The following is a 20,039-nucleotide window of genomic DNA, read 5'->3' on the forward strand; positions in this document are numbered from 1 at the left end:
GCTCTCAGCCGGGCTCAAACAAAGTTAATTTCACTCCATTCATTTCCTTACAAATGCAGGGACGTCGAGTATACGAATGATGGGTACTGGCAAACTTTAGAAACGAAGAATATACGGACTTTTTCAAACTCTGCCTATACAATGATATATATAGAATTCCCGAAAACAACGTGCACCTGGTATATGACTGTTAATGGTCGTGCTGATGATTAATTTGAAATATGTATAAGGAGCGATCAAAAAGTTTCCGTTCGACGGCCGTACAGTCCTGCATTGGGATGCCAATCAGGCAAAATTCCCGTGAACATTGAGGCACTCATCCTAACGACGCACCAGGTTGAAGATTGGAGATCCATGTGTGGTAAAACACCACGTCCTGCTACGCGAAGAAGTCCGTAAGCGCCTGCTGTACATCCTCGTTCGACAGGAAGCGACACCTTTTCAAGGCCCTTTTGAGGGGGCCGAAGGCCTGATAATCACACGGGGAGAGATCAGGACAACGGCCTAATCCACCGCCCGTTTGTTGTTATCCGTAATGGATGCAGTTGGATTCCCAGCTCGACCGAGCCTTGTGTCGAAACGCGAACCGCACAGAACTTGGTGCATCATTCCACAATGGTGGTTTTCGACGGACAGGCTTTCACATACACAGTCTACATTCTCCGATGGATAGCCACCGGTGTTTGTCCTTCGGCAGCCATTAACAGAATAACAGCACGTTGGTCCTGTTTGGACGCCTTTGGTAACAACGTCGCCATTGTTTACGTGTCCGCATTTAATGCATGCACCTCGGTACGATACGACTGCTACACTAATACTTTTGCATGCATGTCCGTGCTTAAATACCCGCATCAGAGTCGCTCTACGCTGCATGTCCACTGCAGCAACGCCCTCAAACGGAAACTTTTTGATCACGCCTTGTAATTAGATATCTTGCACCATTGTCATTTTATCAGCTGCTGAAATTTGCCAATCAGGTCACTATTCGGAAAATCTCAAATGGGCTTTGAAAAGCGTTTTAAGGGCAAGTAAATGAGAGTCCAGGACGAAAATAATACCCTTCTACTCGTCTGTTTCCAAAAATAACCGATGAGTCGAAAAATATCTCTGTTTTACTGTACTGGCGGGGGAGAAATCGATGTGGCTGAGAGGCGGTATTGTTCCTCCTGTCAGAGGAGAAACCCCCTCATCGCTTAAATTAGTTATATTTTCGAGGTCGGAATGTGTTGATGGAGAGGAGTAAAGTGGATAACCTTCCTTCGTAACAAACGGCCCCTTTCAGGGATTTAATTTTAAAGTTCCTTAGTGAAAAGAAGTTTTACAAATTTGGAAAAGGCAGAAAGAATTTAGATTTCCTATTTTAAACAGGTCGTAAGTGTCCAAGGGCTTGGTGCTTCGAACGTGTGTTCGGCTTCTTGGTCCTCATGACCCTTTATAAGAGTAGGGGGTAGGTTGAGTGGCTAAGGAGGAATCTACATTTCATTATCGTTACTATGTTGTTGATCTGAGATCTAGTAAGCGGAATAAGAAGTTAGATTCAAATGTTGCTAAATATATTTCCTACAACACAAAGTAGTACAGCGCTGGATGGTGAGCTTGCTTAGATCTGACACTGCTTTGTCTTACTTGTATCAGGCCGCTTGCCTTCACCTTCTTACGTGATCATAGGAAGTGTATACTCTCTGGCTTGACAGGTAATAATCAAACATGGCTGCGTGCAATGATATTACTAAGGATGAAAATCACATATATCAGAATACTAATGAAAGTGTTAGTCGCTTAGCAACCTGCTAAGTACAGAATGCGGGTTAAGAAAATCCTTCGCCTGCAATTATTGGAGTGATCATTTAATGATTTTATGATTACTCAAATTTGGCTGAACTTAAGAGACCTACCAATGTCTCATGATTCACCGGCATATAATTCCGGAGATAGGTAAGGGTTATTCTGCCCGAAGGCAGGTCCGAACCTCCGCAGAGGTGTTCCTGAGCCGGAGTTTACGTGCGGTAGGGTGGCCAGTTCCTTTCCGCTCCTCCATTCCCTTACCCCCCACCAACAGCGCGTGGCAACCCATCCAACTCCTGACCACGCCCAACGTTGCTTAACTTCGGAGCTCTCACGGGATCCGGTGTTTCAACACGGCTACGGCCGTTGGCAATTCCGGAGATAATACAACAAAAATGAAGCAAAAACGGCCCAGAAGAACGGATGGACGGATTTGCCAAAGCTGTTTTTGTAAATTCTTTTAATATATGGATGTGATCCTATTTTTTACATTACCCGCTAATTTGGTCATTTGTACAGGTAATGATTATTGTATCAGCTTGGTTGTTATTCATCGTTGAATACCTCAAAGGAGAATGATGTTATATTTAAAATATATAGGTTATGTCAAGCACTTGTTCATTTGCTTTCCCTAACCTCTAGGTACAGTCGGACTTTTCATTTTTTAGCTCTTTGTCGTTCTCAAATTGGCATACGATACTGAGCGTTTTTAGAAAGAGCCCATGCTTCTTGGTGCAATACTTCAGGAGATGTTAATTATTGACTGTCGCTATTAAGAAACCTGTAATTTGAGATAATCGCAATTACAGCTTTCAATAACTTTTTACCAACTGAACAAAGTTTTAGTGATACCGAGTGTGGAAAATTCGAACTGCTGGGTAACTTAGTTTGTTAAGAAAACTCGTAGATAGCGCAAGAAGTCAAAAACAGAGAAATTTCACCGTGCGGTTAGGGTCGCGTAGGTGTACCTTGCATTCGGGAGATAGTAGGTTCGAACCATACTGTCGGCAGCACTGAAGATGGTTTTCCGATCTTCCCGTTTTCACACCAGAGAAACTGGGGCTGTACCTTAATTAAGGCCACCGCCGCTTCGCTCCCACTCCTAGCCCTTTCGTTTCCCATCGTCGCCATGGTACGTATCTGTGTCAGTGCGACGTAAGGCCAAATGCTAAAAGAAAAGTCAGAACGTAGAAATGCAATGTATATACCGCAGACACTTGTTCAGCCCTGCTGTAAAATTTCCATTGCCACCTTTAATTCCCTATTAGCGCAACGGATCACATTTTTATTTATTTACTCCATGTACGGTATACGTCTTCCATAGGCATATCTATTTGATTTGGTTTGTTTTCCCTCCGAAATTAGCCCTTTAGATATCTAAGTGTGTTTTCCCCATGTGTTTTATTTTTCTTTGGACTCGGCTATCGTATGTGGCACTTAAATGCCCGGTATACAATGGGGACGAAGCCGTAGTACAACAAGCTAATTAAAACTGGAAGAAATTTTCCTCTTGGTAAAACTTACAAACTGACTTTTCACCCAGTTTATCAGTATATTTGCAAATCCATTCTTCCAAGTTGCAAGCCTTTCGGATTCCTTTGCCGATACCTTCATCTTTCGAAGTGTTGGACCATCTCCATTATTCCCTTTTAGCCGTCTTTTACTTCGGGCAGCAGATACCGTGGCTGTAGGCAACTTCAGCGTGCTATTATTAACTTCCTGGACATAACTGACATTTAACTAATAATCTTATTAATTTTACGTCACTCTAATTACGTTTACGGTTTTGGGAAACGTCGAGATGCGGAAATGTTCCGCGGGAGTTCTTTTACATGTCGGTAAATGTATCGACATAAGGTTGACGTATTTGAGTACCTCCAAATACCACCGGACTTAGCCAGGATCGAATCTGCAAGTTGGGGACAGAAGGTCAGCGCCTCAGCCGTCTAAGCCACTCAGCCCGGAGACATTATACTTTTGCTCTTGGCTGCAGCACCACTCCAACCAGAAGAAGAAATGTACAGGCTGGAATTAACATATCGGTTAACAAAAGAAAGGGAAGGTGGTGATGGTGGTTGTTATGGTTTTAAGAGGAAGTACAACTGGCCAACCATTCTCTCTTAATACTAAGTAGAAGGAAATAAGAACAGCTCCGATACCACGAAGAATGACGGTATCAGAATAAGAAACAGAAGGGTTACGAAGGGCGTGAAAATGAAAGACCTCGTAGGTCTTGCAAAACTAATACGGTCGGGTTTGGAAAATCACAAGAGTTGATTAACCAAGTGAGGTCGGACATGAATGACGAAGACGGAGGTCTGACATGTATCCGGAATCAACGCCAGATTCAACTAGGGGAGTCGTAGTCGTCAATCCATTGGTCCCCTCTTAGTCGCCTTCTACGAAAGGCAGGTGACACCATTGATGTATTCTTCCGCCCCTACCCACAGTGGAGAGAAAAGGGCCTATTTAGGGTGAGGAAATGATTATCTACTCAGGCCTCGCTAATGTATCTGGTGGGGACAGCCGTTCGTTCGTATCGCCATTTAGAACGCCTGGAAGGTACGCAACGCTACTTAACGGTGTGGACGGACAAGTTGCTGATTTAACTCCCAGCCATTCCAGTGCAAGGACACACGTGTTACGCTGCTGTAGAGAAGGTTTCTACCTCTCCAGGCTGAATTTTCCTGCTGCATGGATTACAATGCGAATGGAGTTATGTCCCCACCAGATCATGTAGTCAAGTTTGGATGAGAACAAGAGTTGATCAAGGAAGATCATACCGTACGGACTAAAGTGAGGATTCAAACAAGTTGAAACAACGGCAGCCTCGGCCAGGTGGTCGCCAACCCTCCCCCCACCAACAGTGGGAAGATTGAAAGCCCATGCAGGATCTGGAATGTCGGCAGTGAGAAAGTGGTGGCAGTGACAGTGATGGTTTTATGGAAATGTAGAACTAAACAACCATCTCTTCTTAACAATGATCAGAAGAAGTGGAAGAGAACCGACCCTTCGGAAAATGAGGCAAGATTCTGTCATTTAAGGTTTAATATTGCGCGAATATATTCAATGAATATTGTCGCTCTTTCTGATATATGTGCTGCGGGCCAGTATTTCTGCCTAACGTTATCACACAACGGTTTCTCCAGGAGCAAGGAGGATATATTTCCTACAACACAAAGTAGTAGTGGCGGTAGTGATGATGGTGGTGTTGGTGGTGATTACTGTTCCAAGGGGAAGTGCAACATTGCAACAATCCTCTCTTAACGCTAAACAGAAGGAAATAAGAATAGATCCGACACTTCGAATAAGGAAGGCATCGGAAAAAACGATGGACGTGAAAATGATAGCCTCAGTAGATATCGCGAATCGGATACTATCGAGGTCATAAGCGTTGACCAGGAAAGGTCGGATAGGAAAGGTGAAGGCAAGCGGCCTGATACAAGTAAGATAAAGCAGTGTCAGACTAAACAAGGTCGCCGTCCAGCGCTCCCCAGATAAAAGCCCATGGGTTCCCTTTTAGTGCCCTATTACATCAAGTAGGGGTACTGTGGATGTCCTCACCCTAAGCGGCTTTCTGCGAAATAAATGTCGTCTATCTGGATAATGACGTGCATAAAGCGCTGCTGCTCGTCGTTCATTGCGATGACACGATTCAAATCTAACCAGCATTACACAAGCTCATCTTTCCTATAACGTGGTCGTTTCTTTACTTTGCATCTCACTAGACTAAGTATTGTCCGGCCCCGCGGTATAGGGAGCAACGCGTCCGACTGTCACCCGGCGGCCCCGGGTTCGATTCCCGGCCGGGTCAGGGGTTTTTGATTGTTAATATCCCTGGTCTGGGGACTGGGTATTTGTGACGTCCTTAATCTTCCTTTCCTCACACACAACATTCCACACTACCGCCATTCCAATTACACGCAGGTTCATACAACATGGTGCAATTAGGGGCAAAAGATCCACATGGGTAGACGCCCCGAACAAATAGCCTTTTAAAAAAAAAGACTAAATGTTTACGCACTAAATTTGAAGTGTTCTTACCCTGGGCAATGCACAGATCCCCAATGTGGCCTTTCGGCGACTTGAGTCCCCGATTAGTCTTGTAATATTTGGCAAATTAATCGACTGTACATTGTTGCGTGCATCCATTCCAGGCATCACAAATGAATGCTACTACAGCAAATTATTTTGTTAAGAACGAAGCCATACTTTCCAGTGTAGTTTTAATTAAGAGCTTTTCAGTCTATCGAACAATAATAATTAATGGCTGGCCTCCCAGGAGGTCTGGTGCAGGTCTTTCGAGTTGACGCCGTATAGGCGACCTGCGCGTCTATGAGGACGGGACCCTATCTGTGATGAATTGTAATGATGAAGACGGCACGCACGCCAAGCCCCCGAGCGGCAAAAGTCTGGAAAGGGCTACGGAGGGTGTGAAAAATATAAACCTCGCATACCTAATGCCCTCGGGGTTGGTAGAGAGCACGAATTGACCAATGGAGGTCGCATGGGAAAGCTGAAAGTCAGGAGACTGGCACAAGTAAGCGGAGAGGTCGCCATGTCGTTATCTAGAAAAGTGTTCAACCCTTTATTAAAATATATCTTACCCCTGTTCGAGCATTTATGCCAGTGGGCCTTATTTGTGCAAAATTTGTTGTCTCATTCCCGTAGGTATTTTCGACTAGTCTTCGTGGCGTGGTCGGTAGCGCATTGGCAATGGGAACTGAATTCCAAGTTCAAATACGACTCTGTGTGTGTGTGTGTGTGTGTGTGTGTGTGTGTGTGTGTGTGTGTGTGTGTGTGTGTGTGTGTGTGTGTGCGTGTGAACAACACCAGTTTTTCCCCGCGAAGTGTTCTTGCTCTGCACCTGCATTTATTAAATGTGCTCGTTTTCGCGTAATGCTTTGTTTTCAATGCTTCCATGAAAATTACCACCCAATTAGTCCAGCGCCATAGCTAAATGGTTAGCGTGCTGGCCTTTAGTCCAGATGGTCCCGGGTTCGATTCCCGGCCGGGTCGGGGATTTTAACCTTACGTGGTTAATTCCCTTGGCTCGGCGACTGGGAGTTTGTGCTGTCCCCGACATCCCTGCCATTCACACACAACACATAACACTATCCTCCATCACAATAACACGCACTTACCTATACAATTCAGATGCCGCCCACCCTCATCGGAGGGTCTGCCTTGCAAGGGCTGCACCCGGCTAGAAATAGCCACACGAAATTTAAAAGCACCAAAATAATTGTAATAATGAGTCAAGTTCAAGCGATTCATTGTCAGACGAACGGTAAAATTTTGACAAATATTGTAAATATAAACAACAATGTAAATATTTTTTAATACTTTAAATAAAAATAACAACAAATATTATATTTGATGTAATCATACATACATACATACATACATACATACATACATACATTATCATTATAGACTGTTATGCCTTTCAGCGTTCAGTCCGCAAGCCTCTGTGAATTTACTAAACGTCGCCACAATCCTCGATTTGCAACTAGTGTTGTGGCCTCATTTAGTTCTATACCCCTTATCTTTAAATCGTTAGAAACCGAGTCCAACCATCGTCGTCTTGGTCTACCTCTACTTCTCTTACCCTCCATAGCAGAGTCCATTATTCTCCTAGGTAACCTATCCTCCTCCATTCGCCTCACATGACCCCACCACCGAAGCCTGTTTATGCGTACAGCTTCATACATCGAGTTCATTCCTAAATTAGACTTTATCTCCTCATTCCGAGTACCCTCCTGCCATTGTTCCCACCTGTTTGTACCAGCAATCATTCTTGCTACTTTCATGTCTGTTACTTCTAACTTATGAATAAGATATCCTGAGTCCACCCAGCTTTCGCTCCCGTAAAGCAAAGTTGGTCCGAAAACAGACCGATGTAAAGATAGTTTCGTCTGGGAGCTCACTTCCTTCTTACAGAATACTGTTGATCGCAGCTGCGAGCTCACTGCATTAGCTTTACGACACCTTGATTCAATCTCACTTACAATATTACCATCCTGGGAGAACACACAACCTAAATACTTGAAATTATCGACCTGTTCTAGCTTTGTATCACCCACCTGACATTCAATTCTGTTGAATTTCTTACCTACTGACATCAATTTAGTCTTCATACCATACTCATTGCACCTTTTTCTAGTTCCCAGATATTAGACTGTAGGCTTTCGGCACAATCTGCCATTAGGACCAAATCGTCAGCATAGGCCACACTGCTTACTACATTTCCACCTAATCGAATCCCTCCCTGCCATTTTATACCTTTCAGCAGATGATCCATGTAAACTACGAACAGCAAAGGTGAAAGATTACAGCCTTGTCTAACTCCTGTAAGTACCCTGAACCAAAAACTCATTCTACCATCAAATCTCACTGAAGCCCAATTGTCAACATAAAAGCCTTCGATTGCTTTTAATAATCTGCCTTTAATTCCACAGTCCCCCAGTATGGCGAACATCTTTTCCCTCGGTACCCTGTCATAAGCTTTCTCTAGATCTACAAAACATAAACACACCTGCCTATTCCTCTCGTAGCATTTTTCAATTACCTGGCGCATACTGAAAATCTGATCCTGACAGCCTCTCTGTGGTCTGAAACCACACTGGTTTTCATCCAGCTTCCTCTCAACGACTGATCGCACCCTCCTTTCCAAGATGCCAGTGAATACTTTGCCTGGTATACTAATCAATGAGATACCTCGATAGTTGTTGCAATCCTTCCTGTTTCCTTGCTTATAGATAGGTGCAATTACTGCTTTTGCCCGATCTGAAGGTACCTTACCAACACTCCATGCTAATTTTACTACTCTATGAAGCCATTTCATCCCTGCCTTCCCACTATACTTCACCATTTCAGGTCTAATTTCATCTATTCCTGCTGCCTTATGACAACGGAGTTTATTTAACATCCTTTCCACTTCCTCAAGCATAATTTCACCAACATCATTTTCCTCCTCCCCATTTGCTTGGCTGTTCACAACACCACCAGAGTGATTTCCTTTTACATTGAGAAGATGTTCAAAATATTCCCTCCACCTCTCCAGTGATTCCCTGGGATCTATTACGAGTTCACCTGAATTACTCAAAACACTGTTCATTTCCTTTTTCCCTCCCTTCCTAAGATTCTTTATTACTGTCCAGAAAGGTTTCCCTGCTGCCTGACCTAGGCTTTCCAAGTTGTTACCAAAATCTTCCCAGGACTTCTTTTTGGATTCAACAACTATTTGTTTCGCTCTGTTTCTTTCATCTACGTACAACTCCCTGTCTGCCTCGGCCCTTGTTTGGAGCCATTTCTCATAAGCCTTATTTTTACGTTTACAAGCTGCTCTCACTTCATCATTCCACCAAGATGTTCGCCTTTTCCCATCTTTACACACAGTTGTTCCTAGGCATTCCCTTGCTGTTTCTATTACAGCATCCCTGTATGCTACCCATTCACTTTCTATATCCTGAACCTGCTTACTGTCTACTGTACTTCTCACTAATCATATCCATGTACTTCCGTCTAATTTGCACGTCCTGGAGATTTTCTACCCTTATACGTTTGCAGACAGATTTCACTTTCTCTACCCTAGGCCTAGAGATACTTAGTTCACTACAGATCAGATAGTGGTCTGTATCATCGAAAAATCCGCGGAAAACTCGTACATTCTTAACAGATTTCCTGAATTCGAAGTCTGTTAAGATATAGTCTATTATGGATCTGGTACCCCTAGCCTCCCATGTGTAGCGGTGAATAGCCTTATGCTTGAAGAATGTATTCGTAACAGCTAAACCCATACTAGCACAGAAGTCCAGCAAACGCTTCCCATTCCCATTAGCTTCCATATCTTCCGCACATTTACCAATCACCCTTTCGTATCCTTCAGTTCTATTCCCAACTCTCGCATTGAAATCGCCCATTAGCACTATTCTATCCTTGCTGTTGACCCTGACCACGATGTCACTCAATGCTTCATAAAACTTGTCAACTTCATCCTCATTCGCACCCTCACATGGTGAATACACGGACACAATTCTAGTCCTAATTCCTCCAACTGATAAATCTACCCACATCATTCGCTCATTTACGTGCCTAACAGAAACTATGTTCCGTACAATGGTAATCCTGATAATGAGCCCTACCCCAGACTCTGCCCTTCCCTTTCTAACACCCGTCAAGTACACTTTATAATCTCCTATATCTTCCTCGTTATCTCCCCTTACCCGAATATCACTTACTCCTAGCACATCCAGATGCATCCTCTCTGCTGACTCAGCCAGTTCTACTTTCTTTCTTCCATAAGCCCCATTAATATTGATAGCTCCCCACGGAATTCCATTTCGTTCGCCAAGTTGTTTCCAAGGAGTCCCTCGCCTGTCAAATGGGAGTGGGACTCCGTTACTCCCATAGGTCCGAGGCTTGCTTAAAATGTTCTGAGCTCGGTAGATTCATGAAGCAGGATGCTACCCTACTTACACATAGTCCTTGTGAGGATCTCTCCTCTAACGGGTTATGGACCACCAGTTCGATTGTACAGTCCTAGCCGCCTGAGCACGAGTGGGGCCAGGACTCAGAATATGTCCGAGATGCCCACTCCCATTCCATAGTAACTGGTATCCCGACTCTCAGGACCACTTACTAGGCCACTCAGCCGTTGCCCATGGTTCACGAACTAGGACGTGACTACAGTAACCCACAAACATGAACCATTTGATGTAATCTAACAAATTAAATATTGTACCAAAACCATAGTCCGACTATGTTGTGTAGTGGTTAGTGTGATTAGCTGCCATCCCCAGAGACCGGGGTTTGATTCCCGGCACTGCCACGAAATTTAAAATGTGGTAAGAGAGCTGGAACGTGGTCCACTCACCCTCGAGAGGTCAACTGAATAGAGGGGGTTCAATTTTCGATGTGGTTTTCTGTGGTTTCCCACTTCTCCTCCAGGCAAATGCCGGCATGGTACGTAACTTAAGGCCACAGCCCCTGCCCTCCTCCTTGCCTATCCCTTACGATCTTCCCATCCCCCCCAAGAGGCCCCTCTTCAACATAGGAGGTGAGGCTGCCTGGGAGAGGTACTGGTCCTCCTCCCCAGTTTTATCATCCCGACCCAAAGTCTCACGCTCCAGGACACTGTCCCTGCGGCGGTAGAGGTGGGATCCCTCTCTGAGTCCGAGGGAAAAACCAAACCTGGAGGGCAAAAGGATTAAGAAAGAAAGAAAGAAAGAAAGAAAGAAAAGAAAGAATAAACACGTAGAACTAGATAATCCTAGAGTCAAGTGTATCCAGAACTGTAACGTGAGCGTCTAAGCTACTTGAACTTCCTGATGGAGAATCGAACTCTTATCGTTCCAGATGAAGCAATCACATGTTACCACCTCCAAACTAAGAGGGAATGTAGTGAAGATATGTCTAGATTATTTCACTTGAATTATTCCTTTAATCTAATTTGCATTGAATAAAAAATATGGAAAATGCACAGATGAAATACGACTGAGAATTCATCAGCGCGAAGATTAATTTGGTTAGCGTTTCCCCGCGACCATTTTAATGGTTCATCTTCTTGAAGACGTCTCCTCCGCCAGCCATCATTACTGCCGAGAATCACTCTACGGAAGCAGAAAATGCCATTAAAACCAGGAGAATCGGCGACACACACACATACATATATAAGGAGAGAGAAAACTCTTCGCTCTATTATTGCTTTTTTGCTGAGAGTTCAACTGGATAGCAAATCACGACTTTCCTTTTCCACGATTTGGCTAATGAAATATAAGGACAAGTAAACGAAGGAAGCGGAGTGTTCTGTCCTTTCTCAACAAGCCTCTTATTTATACCTTCAGCAAGACTGAGAGACAAAGATAGCCAAAAAGTAAGGGAAGAAACTCCTTTTAAACTGAAGAAGCCTCCCCTAAAAGACTGTGCGCAAGAAGGAAAAAAACTCTTCGCTACAAGCACTTTTTTAATTATGACATCTGAGTTGGCGACAGAAATTAAATAAGCTGGGAATAAAACAGGGACTGAGCGGAGGGAGAGCAGAAATCATTCATTAGTCGCCAGTGAGTTGGCAAGCCTTAGAGAAACTTTAAAGAGGCCATTTGAAGAGGGGCTTCCTTCGACAGTCACAGTTCACTTGTGATCTAACTTCACTCTGTAGATCAACAGAACGTTCCGAAGAGCTCGAGAAATGCAGTCAAATTAGACTTGTTGACATAAAAATCTTATTCAGACTTATGGCTGGAGGTCATTTCTTCTTGCCAGGATCATCAATCCGCAGAGTACAGTTTTTCAGTTTTCATACCACCCTATTGTGTGCTAACCAACTCGCCCTTCATATGTGGTATATAAAAATCAAAGCTTGTCTGGTTTCTGACATAAATATGTATTAGAGATGAGGTGTAACCCGATAATTTGTGTAACAAAATAGTGTCTTCTGCTTATTCTTCTCCCTTGCCTTAGCCCTCACAAGTGGGGATCAGCATTTATTGTAACTCTCCTCCGGAACTTCGATCTCGTACTCTTATGTTCAACAGCATTGGTGCTATTCAGGTCCTTCCTGATGCAAGTTTTCGATCTTAATTTATGACTGCGCAGAGTTAACTAGCCTCTCCACGATGTGCGTGATATAATCTTCTGGTCTTCGCTGATGTGACCGAAATACCTCAGTCAATTTTCCTTCGGTTTATCAGAGATTGGTGTTACTCTCAAAGATTGACAAATGGCGTAATTTGTAATTTTGTCAAGCCTAGTTGCTCAACATGCCCATCGGAGAATCATCTCAGCCACATGACGTTTCTTCTTTGTAGTCCAGCACGCCGGACCATATGGAATGGCTCGAGAGACAACCATTTTGTATTATTGCCCTCCAGCTGAAGAGGGACCTTCCTGTAACATAGAACTCCAGTACCTGCCCGCAACTTCACCCAGCAACTGTTGAATAGATTGATAATATCCCTGTCAATGCCCTCATTGTCCTGTATCACTGATCCAAGATATTTGAAGGTACTGGTATTATGTAGAAAATATTTATTAGCAGACAAAGAAGTCCCCATACAACCAAAAATGTATAATTAGGCAATTTCCTCAACTGCGTCGAAATATGGAGGGCTAACGAGCCAGGAAACAACAAATTTAGAAGATCACATCCGTCCTAAATGCAGTCCCGAAAAAAAACACTAAAATCGCTTGTTCCTTTAATCATTTACTTTTTTATTCAAATCCTAGCCAAAATAACTTATTTACATAATTGATTCTATACTGTCTTCCTTGGTCCAATACCCTCAAGAATGTTTTGATTTTCTGAAAAATGACCACACAGAATGTAGATATAAGGGCTAAAGTGAAACTCTGCATTGACTCACATTAGCACTCGTAGTGGTAGAAAAAGGCAAACTACTAATCTAATCGACCGGATAACGATGATTGAGAAAAGGATTGCAATATTTAGGAATAAATAAAGAATATACTATCACACATAATTATATAGGGTAATTCCGGGAGAGTTGCCGCACTTTTTATGTCTTTTGTTATATCTCGGTATATTTACATTAAAATTTGTTGCAAATTCATCGAGCTTAATTTGAAAACATGTACATTTGATCAGGGATGAACAAAATATTGGCAACTGAAAGTAAATGGGAGAAAGGAGGGAACAAAGGAATTGTTGCATCTGCGGCGTCTCTCCCTGGATCCCGGTATAGATGCCGACTTTGCTCGGGAGAGATGCCGCGAGTAAAATAATTAATGACAAAATCAAATTTAAGCAAATTTCTTCAACTTTAATATAACCGAACACTAGAACGTACTACAAGACAATTATATCCACATAATATAATCATTCAATGGAAAAAAAAATCTATCTGATAATTTACAACATTAAATTAATCATATTTTAATTTCGATTTACTATAAATGTGCATGCGCAATGGATTCTTCACTGTGTTATATAAAACCCCACGGCACGTAACACCCTTGAAAGGGCTCTGGCCTGCACAGCGATCGCTGCTCAGCCCGAAGGCCTGTAGATTACGAGGAGCCGTGTGGTCAGCACGACGCATCCTCCCGGCCGTTATTCTGGGCTTCCGAGACCGGGGCCGCCATGTCACCGTCAGATAGATTCTCAATTCCAATCAAATAGGCTGAGTGGACCTCGAACCAGCCCTCAGGTCGAGAGAAAAAACCCTGACCTGGCCGAGAATCGAACCCGGAGCCTCCAGGCGAGAGGCAGCACCCTACACCACGGGACCCTAGTGTTATATAAAGGAAACATCAAAATCATAATGAATATAATTCTGCCCCGACACAGTAATTTGGAAACATGTCTAAGGCAGGATTCTTGAATCAAAAACTGATGCTTATCCTCTTACAAGTTTTTACAGATTGTTTCTTAAAACTTTGTTCTCTAGCAATTTTGCTGCAACAGTCGTTATATGTAGAGCAGTCACTGTTTGTAACTCAAACACTGGATACAGTCATCCTTTTTTGAATATCATTTTGACTTCGGTGATTATTGAAGTAGCTATACCTGCTGGACCCAGAGAGCCCTTTTCCAGATTTCGTGACTGCATTCTAAGTTTCAGTGTTCGTTCCGGAATTCTGTAGTATCATTCTGCCTCCCTGATCAGTATGTCCTTGGCTTTCAGACTTTCAACAGCCTCTCGTAAATTTTCCTGTGTCCATTGAGGTCTTTTAACAGTGCCCTTATTTTTATACTGAGCAGGCATGTCGCAAATTTTTATTGCTGAAAATAATATAATTTTATATAATAAAATAATGTTACCAATGAAATTAATAAAAATAGATTACGTATATCAAGAATCGTGAGACGATAAAATATTCGAATAAAATACCGTACACTCTGAATAGTATTGAATGTTTCCAGATCGCTTGTAGAATCTGATAGCAATGAGGCATCTCAGCCGGACTGTTGTGCGGCAACTCTCCCAACTATCAGGGAGAGACGCCGCACCCTCCTGTTTTCTTACCTCAAGGCTATCGTGGCCCAAAATTATCTTACTCTCAACTACAGTTATGTTTCTGACGTCTACTGTACTAAAAACGTCTGATTTAAGCATTTGAAGCCAACTTAATATACAATAAATTAACACACGCAAAAACTTTGTCAGGAGGAAACATGTACTCGCCTCATGATATCGGCTATAATTGGCGTAATATACGAGCAAATTTCGTCACACTCGCAGACAGTAGTTCTTCCTTAGAAACTGAAAAACAACACATATTGCCATCTAGCTGTAACGATGGGAACCTTTAGCTACAGTGTATGCGGCATCTCTACCGGGGCGGCATCTGTCCCGGATTTACCTTATTATTTACCTAAAATTCGTAGCTCATATCCCCAGCATGTTTTCAACATTGAGTTGCTCGCCTGATGGCTAGAATTGTGGATTTTTGCTACCTCCACATTACCAAGCCTTAAATCAAAGCGTGTCATACAGCCGAAGTTGTGACGCGATATTACCTAGTAACAGTACCTTGCGAGCTTGACAGGCCGTGGGTCTGTATGTCATGGCCATCCATTAATACTTCACATCACAGCCTGCACTGTTGCTAGGTAACATCACGTTACACATTTTATTGAAAGACATGTTTATCAACATTTGAGTTTCCGGAAGATATTTTTTTCCAATTCGCTCTACGTTTTCTTACACGCTTCAGATTGTTGAAGATCAATGCACGAAAAATTAAGTGTTTAGTCCGTTTGTTTGTACACTTATAACGGAAAATATGCATGCAATAATTAAACCAAATTGTATGTTTAGAATGTAAAAACTCTAGGATACCATTCAGATAGGTAAAAATCATTTCACCGAGCTCGATAGCTGCAGTCGCTTAAGTGCGACCAGTATCCAGTATTCGGGAGATAGTGGGTTCGAACTCCACTGTCGGCAGCCCTGAAGATAGTTTTCCGCGATTTACCATTTTCACACCTTAATTAAGGCCATGGCCGCTTCCTTCCCACTCCTAGCCCTTCCCTGTCCTATCGTCGCCATAAGACCTATCTGTGTCGGTGCGATGTAAAACAACATTTAAACTTGTAAAAAACTCAGCCCGAAGGCTGGTTTGATCCTCTGCAGCTCCGCCAACAGCTGTCATAAGTAGCCTAGGCGTCACTGAAGAGGCGTACTAGGGAAATGAAGAGTAAGGTAGTTTCCCGTTGCTTTCCTCACCGAGCCAGCCGCTGCTATTACATATGTCTGCCAAGCCCACCGAAATGCATGCACCAACTGACCCTATGAGCAATATTTTCACACCATTCATAACAGGGACTGGCTGCATAAGCAATGGTATTGCTAGCATCATTCATACCTGTCACTTTCATATTGTCAAAGCCAGGATGAGACTGAGACAGGTCAATGAAAGTAACAAATTTGATATAGCCCATGCCAGAAGACATAGTGCACTGTAAACACTACATCTCGCCAGCAAAGGCATTTTTGGTAAATATGAAACAAAATCTGAAAATATACCCGTTCATCATACCCGTTCAATGCAAGGTTTCGGACAGGATGAAGTTTGGAATTTTGGAAGTAACTTACGATGACCAAAATGTCGTTTCTAGAGTTGTCTTACCCGAAAACTCATACCACGGACATTTCGAGCACAAGAAATATGTTAATAGGATATTTCGTCAAATTAAGTATGTCGGATATCTGTACTCTTCCTAAATAACCTCATACGTTTTAACTGCTGTATGTTGCCTGGCAGCCGGCTCTGCGGTGTAGGGGTAGCGTGTCAGTCTCATACCCGGAAGTCTCAGATTTGATTGCCGGCCAGGTCAGGGATTATTACCCGGTTCGAGGTCCACTCACCCTACGTGATTACAATATTGAGGAGCTATCTGACGGTGAGATGGTGGCCCCGGTCTAGGGAGCCAAGAATAACTGTCGAAAGGATTCAGAGGAGACCTCGTAATCTACAGGCCATCGTGCTGAGCAGCGGTTGCTCGATAGGCCAAGGCCCTTTGGAGCTGTTGCGCCATGGGGTTTGGTTTGTTGCCTGGAAACACATGGTAACTTCTGAGACGTGCGTGGTGGTGCTTATTGTTTTAAGAGGAAGTAAAACTAGGCAACCATTAACACTAATCAGGGGGACAAATTGAAGAAGTCAAACACTTCGAAAAATGACGGTATCGGCAAGAGGGACGGGCCACGAAAAGCGTGAAAGAATCCCAAGATCTCGTAAACCTTATAACGTTGGGATAGGAGAAGAACAAGAGTGGACCAGGGGAGGTCAGACAGGAAAGATGAAAGTGAGGAGCCAGGCACAAGTAAGTGGAAGCAATGCGAGACTCAGTTAGGGGAACCATGGTCTCCAAACCAACTCCCAAGGTGAGAGACCCTGGTAGCCCTTTTAGTCACTTTTTAAAACAGGGAAGGCATACCGTGGAAGTATTCTACCGCCCCACCCAGAGGGGGTTTCAAGTGAGGTCGGACCCTGATACAAATAAGTAGAAGCAATGACAGACTCAGCTAAGGGAACCATGGTCTGCAACCCACTCTCCCAAGTGGAGATCCCCTGGTTCCCTTTTTAGTCGCCTTTTGAGACAGGCGTGGGATACCGTGGTTGTGTTCTACCATTCCCAAATAAAGGAAAGACTCATGAGTGGGGAAGTGAACCCATACCCTCTCTTCAGAGATCTTTTATATGCCTATAATGCAGAACATGGAATGGTGAATGGACATTTTAGGACTATCTCTAATTTGAGATTGTGATTTTGTGATCCAGAGACTGCCACTAACATTGATTCACAGAAGGGTATCTTTGGATCAATAGAGCAATAGTGAATTTTAGTTATAAAACTTCAGGTTTATCAGATCAATCGTGGAACCTCCGTGGCTCAGGCGGCAGCCCGCCGGCCTCTCTCAGCTAGATTGTGTAGTTCAAATCCCTGTCACTTCATGTGAGATTTGAGCTGGACAAGGCGGAGGCGGGACAGGATTTTCTCCGGGTACTCCGGTTTTCCCTGTCATCATTCATTCCAGCAGCACTCTCCACTATCATTTCATTTCATCTGTCAGTAATTAATCATTGCTCCAGAGAAGTGCAACAGGCTTCGGCAGCCAGCACAATTCCTATCCTCGCCGCTAGATGTGGCTTCATTCTATCCATTCCTCACCCGGTCGAATGACTGGAAACAGGCTGTTGATATTCATTTTCATCAGATCAATCGCAAGATTTTTACTGAGGAAACGGAGCAAATTCTTCACCTTACTTTGTGTCTCACTCGACATAAACCTAAAAATTGTCGTGTTAATTATTCCCAGGAGTGGAAACATGAACACACAGAATGCCACCTATTTTTGCTCTCAGAATGTGACGATCTCTATGTGGTGAACCGACAAGAACGTTGCAATGCAGCGCTCAGCTCATAGAGCAAGTTCCATTCATCACCTCTGACAGGTGAGAGCACAAAACCTTGCGTCAAGGAAATGGGAAGATGGATGCCGGCACCTTACTAGACACCGCGAGCTGCTCGGAGTGCATAGAACAAGACAAGGAACGTCAAAATAGCTCATTAATTTCATACAAAAGAAGGAAGAAGTCAATGAAATTATTTACTTAGTTAGTTAGTCCTCTATTTTAATTTTATTTTACGGGTTGATAGATAGACACAGACAGATCATATGGCGACTATGGATTAGGAAAAGGCTATGAGTGGGAAATAAGCCACTGTCGCCTTAACTAAGGTAGAGCTCCAGCATTTGCCTGGTGTGAAAGTGGGAATGCATGGAAAACCATCTTCAGGGCTGCCGACAGTCGGGCTCAAACCCTCTATCTCCCGAAATCCAAGCTCACAGCTGCGATATTCTAACCGAACGGTCAACTCACTCGGTGAATTTGACAGTGGTAGTGATTATTGTTTTAACAGGAAGTACAACTGGAAAATGATTGTCCCTTAGCAATAATTGGAGGAGAAAAAAGAAAAGGCCCAACGCTTCAAAAATGAAAGAATCGGCAAAACAAAGGAAAAGGTGTGAAAATCAAATACTCCGTAGACCTCGAAAACCTAATACTGCCGGGATGGGAGAGAACAAGAGGGTATCAAGGAAGGTCGGAGAGGAAAGTGAGAAGCCTGACACATGTAACTGGAAGCAGTGTTGGACACAGCTAGGGCAACTGTGGTCCCAAAATAATAATAATAATAATAATAATAATAATAATAATAATAATAATAATAATAATAATAACATGATACGGAAATTAGATCGGATATACCACCTCACAAAGAACAGTACACCAAGAGGACAATGAATATACTGTAGGAGCCAAGTTCAGACACTTTCGAGCAAACACCGTATAGGTGATCTGCGAGTCTATGACAATGGGGCCCCAAATGATGAATGTTAATACTGGAAACAGCACACGTACTCAGCTCCCGGAGCCATTAGAATGAACTAATGAAGGTTAAAATCCCTGAACCGGCAGGAAATCTAACCCGGGGTTCCTGGACCGAAGTCCAGCACGCCATGGAGCCGGACAGGATATCAGGTGACCTGCTAATAAAAAGAATATGGAATTCATCAAACGGAAATCAATAAGGCTGAGGTGGCTCCAGGAATGTGAAAAGGGTCTGATACAGATCGGTATCTCAGAACGTCAAATTAATGACAAGGTGAAAAGAACTATCAAGACTTTAAGATGGAATCGAAACATGAAAGACGGAGAAGTCCTCTACTCAAAGAGCACAAGAAGGCGCTGTATGGGGGGATATCAAAACTGGAAGAAGAGTAAGATCTATACAACCGAGCGAATTGGACGTGCGGCACTATTGCGTAGCTGTGAAAATGGATTCGGGAGGTGGTGGGTTCAAATCCCACCGTCGGCAGCTCTGAAGATGTTTTCCCACTTTCAAAGAAGGCAAATGTAGGGGCTGTACCTTATTTGCCGCTTCCTTCCCAATCCTAGACACACCGAAAACCTGTGGCGTTTAACTACTAGCAAATATACAGTATATAATACACTGACTGACAGAGCAAATGCAACACCAAGGAGGAGTGGTTCGAAAGGGATGAAAGTTGGGGAAAAAACAGAGACGGCACGGACGAATAATTGATGTTTATTCCAAACCGATATGCAGGTTACACAATGCGCACGGCATCGACTCAGTAGGATGTAGGACCACCGCGAGCGGCGATGCACGCAGAAACACGTCGAGGTACAGAGTCAATAAGAGTGCGGATGGTGTCCTGAGGGATGGTTCTCCATTCTCTGTCAACCATTTGCCACAA

The sequence above is a fragment of the Anabrus simplex genome, chromosome 1 (genome assembly GCF_040414725.1).
Source record: "Anabrus simplex isolate iqAnaSimp1 chromosome 1, ASM4041472v1, whole genome shotgun sequence".
In the NCBI taxonomy this organism is placed as follows: Eukaryota; Metazoa; Arthropoda; class Insecta; order Orthoptera; family Tettigoniidae; genus Anabrus; species Anabrus simplex.